Source organism: Rutidosis leptorrhynchoides, chromosome 2, assembly GCF_046630445.1.
Source record: "Rutidosis leptorrhynchoides isolate AG116_Rl617_1_P2 chromosome 2, CSIRO_AGI_Rlap_v1, whole genome shotgun sequence".
NCBI lineage: Eukaryota > Viridiplantae > Streptophyta > Magnoliopsida > Asterales > Asteraceae > Rutidosis > Rutidosis leptorrhynchoides.
In genome coordinates, this window is record NC_092334.1 from 149,481,081 (window position 1) to 149,488,690 (window position 7,610).

A 7,610-nucleotide genomic window follows, 5' to 3' on the forward strand; every position below is an offset into this window, starting at 1 on the left:
GAGGAAGTATTCGGTCTAGTCAAGGAACAAGTGAATATTGTTCTTCAGGAAGATAATATAGGAAGGCAAGACTTCTACTACAAAAACTTCAAGGATGCTCAACCTCCCACTTTTGAGGGCGAACGAGACCCACTCAAGAGTGCTCGATGGATCTCCGATATGGAGGGGGCCTTTCATACTAGTGAGTGCCCTCTCAATAAGAAGACGAGGTATGGTAGTAGTATGCTAAGGGGTGACGCCAAGTTGTGGTGGGATGCGAAAATTCAACTCTATGGTGAGGAACAATGTATGGAGTTCACATGGGACGAGTTCAAAACAAAATTTTTCAAGGAATACCAAACTTCGGTCGATCTTTCTAAGCTTAAGGACGAGTTGCGTGCTTTGAGGCAAGGGTCAATGGATTTAAACACTCTCAAATTCGTTTTCTTATCGAAGACCCAATTTTGCCCGGAGTATGTCGGGAATGACCACATGTTGAAGGAAGACTTTTACCGAACCTTGAACGATCATTACCAAGAGAAGATTAGTAGGAACTCAGTGAAAACTTTTGATGAGTTGTTTGACATGGTGAAGGGTTTTGAGATGCTTGTCCTGAAGAAGAGTGGTTCCGATGTTAGTAAGCGGAAGTCCGAAAATACGATGCTCTCTAACAAAAAGAGTAAGAGTATTTCCGAGGGTGTCGGAAGCATGAAGAAGAGTGGTACCGGTGGTTTTATATCCACGTGTTATAATTGAGAACAATGAGGTCATTTGTTGCGCGAATGTACGAATGCGAAGTCTAACAAGGTTACATGTTTTAATTGTCGAAAGGAGGGACACCGAAAGTCGGCGTGTCCGGATTTAGTTGGTGATGCATGAGGACCTGACGACGATGTTCAGGTACTTTTCGATTTTCTTATTGAAACGTACTCATGATTTTTGTTTGATGCATTTTGTGTTAGTGCGTAGTGTAATGAAGGGTAGCATTCCATTATGGAATTTCCCTATGATGACGGTCGGATTGACGGGTGAAGGGCGTAAGACTTGGTGCTTCCAAGCATTCCTTAATGTTGGGCGAAAGATTCTACCAAGCCATGAAAATGGGCTTTGGTGTTGTTTTGGTCGCCCGTAGTCGCTTTTGAGTCGTAATTGATGAAAATGAGTTCCGTCGGGTACGGATGACTTAAGATCACTTTAGTGTTGTGATGAGTGACATCGGATAAATGGAACCCTCGAGGTCAAGCTTTTCGGTCTCGATGAATGTTGATAATGGAGTCTATGTGACGCGATGTCAGGTGCCTCTTTCATACCTGCAAGCGTAATGTTCGGCTCCGACGACGTTGTGGTTATATTGTACTTAGGGTACCGGATAGAAACCCGTAGGTACATGAGTGACTATGAAATGTCCCGTTCATATGGATTATAAACGTTTCATATTAATTAGTTTCGTTGCGAGGTTTTGACCTCTATATGAGACGTTTTTCAAAGACTGCATTCGATTTTTAAAACAAACCATAACCTTTACTTTATCGATAAAGGTTTAAAAGACATATCGTAGATTACCAAATAATAGTAATCTAAAGTACAACATTTACACACGACCATTACATAATGGGTTACAATAATATATTACAACAATTTATTTTTTGAATGCAGTTTTTCTTTAAACATTAACATACAAGCATGCTGACTCCAAATCTTGTCCTTAATTTAGCATGCAACAGCGGAAGCTCTTAATAATCACCCGAGAATAAACATGCTTTAAATATTAACAAAAATGTTGGTGATTTATAGGTTTAACCTATATATTTATCAAATCGTAATAATAGACCACAAGATTTCATATTTCCATTTCTCATAAACATCATGCATGCATATAGCAATGTGCATAAAAATCATTCATATGTTGAACACCTGGTAACCGACCTTAACAGGATGCATATAGAATATCCCCATCATTCTGGACTCTCATCGGATATGATAAATCGAAGTACTAAAGCATCCGTAACTCGGATGAGGCTTGTTGGTCGAAATAGATCTATCTTTAGGATTCGCGTCAATTAGGGGCCATTTCCCTAATTCTTAGGCTACCAAGCTAAAAAGGGGCATATTCGGTTCGATAATCCAACATAGAATGTAGTTTCGATTACTTATGTCTATTTTGTAAAACATTTATAAAACTGCATGTATTCTCATCCCAAAAATATTAGATATTAAAAGTGGGACTATAACTCACTTTCACGTATTTTCACTTCGTCGGAAAATAAGACTTGGCCACGGGTCGATTCACGAACCTATAACAGATATATACATATATATCAAAGTATGATCGAAATATATTCACAACATTTTTATTACGTGTTGACGTTTTAAGTTGTTAAGTTAGCAGTCCATCGTTAGTAGTCCACAATTAGTAGTCCACAGTTAGTAGTACATAAATAAATATATTTTCTCGAATCAATCCACGACCCAGTGTATACAAGTCTCAGACTCGATCACAACTCAAAGTATATATATTATTTTGGAATCAACCTCAACCCTGTATAGCTAACTCGAGCATTACCGCATATAGAGTGTCTATGGTTATTCCAAATAATATATATAGATGACGTCGATATGATATGTCAAAACATTGTATACGTGTCTATGGTCCATCAAGATTACATAATATATATTAGACTACATGTATAATACAATATAAGTTACTTAAGTTATGGTTAGTATAGATTTGTTATAAAATTTTCGTAGCTAAACTAGTAAATCTAACCAATTTTGTTTTACACATAATTTCTTCATTATAAATCCGTTTTGAGTGAATCAAGTTGCTATGGTTTCATAATGAACTGAAATTTATGAAACTAAACAGAAAAAGTATAAGTTTATAGTCAAAAATATAAGTTACAAGTCGTTTTTGAAAGAGGTGGTCATTTCCGTCATTTTTGAAGTGTATATACCAATAGTATGTACATCTAGGAGATGGGTATTGTACGAGTACGAATACGGTTGCATACGAGTAGAATTGTTGATAAAAATGAATGAGAATGTAATTGTAATCATTTTTGTTAAGTAGAAGTACTTTGATATGTGTCATGAAGTCTTTCAAAAGTGTATTAACACATCTTAATACACTACATGTTTATGCATTTTAACTGAGTTGTTAAGTCATCGTTAGCCGTTACATGTATATGTTGTTTCAGAACCTTTAAGTTAACGATTTCATTAAATGTTATAGATAGTTCTCCAAATGAACATATATTTAGGCACAATATCATTCCAATATGTAAAGCTTTTAGTTGCAATTGTTCTATTCTTATGTAATATTCATTTAAATAAATAAGTGCGAAGACAAAAGAAGAAAACGACGATTTGAAGACGCAAATGACTAAAAAGCTCAAATGTACAAGATACAATCCAAGTGGTTCAATTTATTGATGAGAAACGTCTAAAAATTACAAGAGTACAAGTCGAGGAACGCAAAGTACAAGATATCTACACGTTCGAAAGGACGTTCGAAAATTCGGAACCGAGACATAAACCGAGCATCAACGCGCGAGTCAACGGTCCTAAAATTACGAGTCAACTAGGCACAAGAATATAATATAATATATATAATTATATAAAATTATATATAATATATTATATATTAAATAAACTCAGCAGCCCACGTTTGAATTCCAAAATATCTGAGTACAGGCTAGCGATGCGATCGCATGGCCAGGAAGCACTAAAGTCATGCGATCGCATGAGGAGCTGTAGCTGTCCAAGTCCTATAAATTGCAACATTTTCGGCCGAATTGTACACAGCTTTTTCAATCTTTCTTTCTCTCTATGTAATATATATTTATAATTTTAATTTTAATTATAATTAAGATTAATAATAAATTATGATTTAGTTGGGTTAATGTAAAAAATGTTTTACGGGTTTTAAAGTCGGAACTCTGTCCGTGTAACGCTACGCTATTAATAATCACTGTAAGCTATGTTCTTCCTTTTTAAATTAATTTCTCGTAACTAAGTTATTATTATGCTTATTTGAGCCGAAGTAATCGTGATGTTGGACTAAATATTAAGATGGGGTTATTGGATTTTGTACCATAATTCGGGTTTAGACAAAAGACCGACACTTGTGAACATTGGACTATGGACTATTAATAGATGGGGGGTATTGTCTAATCGAATGGAAATTCGTTGGAATCTGTCGAACCTATCTTCAAATTAGTTAATCTAATAATTATTAAATGATTATGCATGTCCTATTTAGTGACGTTTATAAGACATCTTTTACAAATCATTTAATTTAATCAATTGGATTGGGTAATTTATTATTCATTATGGCCAAGTGAATAAATTAATGTATCATGGACTAATTATAACAGGGGTGGATTACATACAAGGGTAATTGGTGTAATTGTTAACAAAGTATTAAAACCTTGGATTACATGAAGTCGATAACCTGGTGTAATTATTAACAAAGTATTAAAACCTCGTTACAGTTCGAATCCCTAATTAGTTGGAATATTTGACTTCGGGAATAAGGTTAATTTGACGAGCATTTTATAATTATGACCGATGAACTATTATGGAAAAAAACCAGATAGGTCTCAAATAATCCAGGACAAAGGACAATTAACCCAGAGTAATAAATAATAAATTAAAACGTCAAACAACATGGTTACGGAAGTTTAAATAAGCATAATTGTTTTATTTTATATCTCATCGTACTTTTATTTAATGTCATTTATTTATTGTCATTTTAAATATTGTTATTTATTTTACGCATTTTAATTATCGTCATTTATCTTTACGCTTTATTTAAAATCGACAAACCGGTCATTAAACGGTAAAAACCCTCTTTATAATAATATTACTATATATAATTATATATATTTTATATAAATATAGTTGTTAAAAATATAGCGTTAAACTCAGCTAGCTCCCTGTGGAACGAATCGGACTTACTAAAAACTACATTACTCTACGATTAGGTACACTGCCTATAAGTGTTGTAGCAAGGTTTAAGTATATCCCATCTATATAAATAAATAAAACTTGTGTAAATTGTATCGTATTTCGTAATAAAAATAATAGTATTTCGTACTACATCTCGCACACATCAAGTTTTTGGTGCCGCTGACGGGGAAATCACGCCGAAGAGAAACGCTATAAAAAATATATTTATTTTTAATCTATTTTTGTAAAAATATAAGAAGTTTTAAACATAAAAATACAAAAATATAAAAAATAATAATAATAATAATAATAATATATCTATTTAAGTGTTCAAGTAAAAAGAAAATATATATTTTTTAAAGTATAAAAGTATTTTTTTAGTTCTTAAAAATATAAGTTTATTTTAATAAATATTACTTATATTAATTTTGTAAACATTATAAAGTAAAAAGTAAAAAAAAAAATATTACACGTTGAACCTGCATTTTTGAACCTACATAACCTTCTGAGCCTGCATGGTTATGCGACCGCATGACTTTTAAACCCTCAACTCATGCGATCGCATGAGCTGAGGTTATAGGCCTGACCTCGTACGTCAATTAATGCAGTATTAGGGTTATAATTTAATTATTATTAATTAATATAATTAGGGTTTAATTAAATATTAATTAGTTTATCTTAGTTTTATTTTTAGTTTTAATTAGTATTATTAAGTTTAATAATTATTATTAAATATATAGAATAATATATTTAATATAAAAATAATATTTTTATAAAATTGTATTTTTATCAATTTAGTTTTTTTTATTTATATCTTTTTAATCGTTTATTCATATATTGTATATTTTTCGTTTGTAATTAGTTCGTAACTTAGTATTTTGCCATAGTTATTTTTATTTCTAAATTTTTAGGCTCTGCCGTAGAATCCCTCAAGTGCTTTTTCTTTAGACTAAGATTTAGGTGCTTTAGAATTTTGCAACATAGTTTATAGAATTTTGTGCCTATTTAAGTAATTGTTGTTTTCCATTTAGAATTCCTTTTAAGCTTTAATACCTTTAGTCGAAACTTTTAGTTTTAAGTTTTTCGACGCTAAACTTTAGACGTAAAATTTTAATTTCTAAGTATAGATTGTTTTTCAACATTTATTTTTTTCGACGTTTGTTTTTCGACATCTTATTTTTCGACGCGCTTTTTCTTTCTCATTTCTACGCTCTAGTTTTTTAGGACATAGACTTTTTATTTTCTTTAAATTTCGTAAAAAAAATTATTTTAAGCGGTTAAATTGATAGGCATCCAAAATTTTCTGGTTCGTAGTAATAGTTGGATTTGTTAGTGGTGAGTTGTGGGCTTCCGATTTAAAGGGTCCTGGCTACCTGCTGCATCTATTGGCTATTCGAAACGTGGGCAAAATCAGAAAAGTCTATTAATTTGATAACGTATATAATTTTTATCTTTATAACTAATAGGATATTCAGTGAATGCACCGAGCAAAACGTTCACCACCTTTCATACATTCACCACCTGTAACTCGATCAAGACATCTAGCCAATATTATCGCCGTTGATTTTTCTTTAGAATCATCATCTAGTCGAGCAAGTACTCCAACTCAAATTTTCGATAATCCATCTTTTGAACCCGACTTCAAAATTGAAAACCCGGAGGATATTCAAGGACAATTCCAAGATCCTGAACCACTAATTATTCCTCCTGAACCACAAACCGTTAAATCAGAATCTTCTAGTGATTCAGATTTAACAAATTCAAATATGGAAATAACGGAACCTCAAAGTATGGAAGATCGAATGAGAGCTACACGCACTGGCCAAGGACATGCCATTACGCGACCAGACATTAATGCGCCAGATTATGAAATCAAAGGACAAATCCTACACATGGTAACTAATCAATGCCAATATAGTGGTACGCCAAAAGAAGATCCAAACGAACATCTCCGAACCTTTAATAGGATCTGTACTCTATTCAAAATCAGAGAAGTTGAGGATGAACAGATCTATCTCATATTGTTTCCCTGGACTTTAAAGGGAGAAACTAAAGATTGGTTAGAATCGTTACTTGAAGGAGCGATTGACACATGGGATGTCTTAGTGGAGAAATTTCTTAAAAGATTCTTTCCGGCATCTAAAGCCGTGAGACTTCAAGGAGAAATTGTTACGTTCGCGCAAAAGCCAAATGAAACATTATATGAGGCGTGGACAAGATTCGAGAAGTTATTGAGAGGATGTCCTCAACACGGTTTAGACACTTATTAAATAGTACAAATATTCTACCAAGGTGTCGACGTTGCTACACGAAAAGACATCGACACAACAGCTGATGGTTCCATTATGAAGAAAACCGCAACTGAAACTCACAAAATTATTGATAACACAGCATCCCACTCACATGAGTGGCACCAAGAAAAAGATATTTTTCATTCATCTAAAGCGGCTAGAGCCGATTCTAGCCATGACTTTGATTCTGTTTCTGCAAAAATAGATGCTTTCGAGAGACGAATGGAAAAGATGACTAAGATATTTACGCAATACGAATCAGTTGTGAGCAATGCAGTGGACCACACTTAACAAAATATTGTCACATTGAACAAACCATGGAACAACGTGAGAATGTTTCCTACATGAACCAAAGGCCAGAAAATAATTATCAAAATAATTATCAACTGC

At 33.0% G+C, this 7,610-nt stretch overlaps 1 non-coding gene across 1 annotated transcript; it reads right to left on the minus strand.

The window, feature by feature from the left end:
- Positions 1–7,079: 7,079 nt before the first annotated feature.
- On the minus strand, positions 7,080–7,186 carry LOC139894838 (small nucleolar RNA R71). The gene has a single exon (XR_011775318.1). It is a non-coding gene; the product is annotated as a small nucleolar RNA R71 (small nucleolar RNA).
- Between the last annotated feature and the right edge of the window lie 424 nt (positions 7,187–7,610).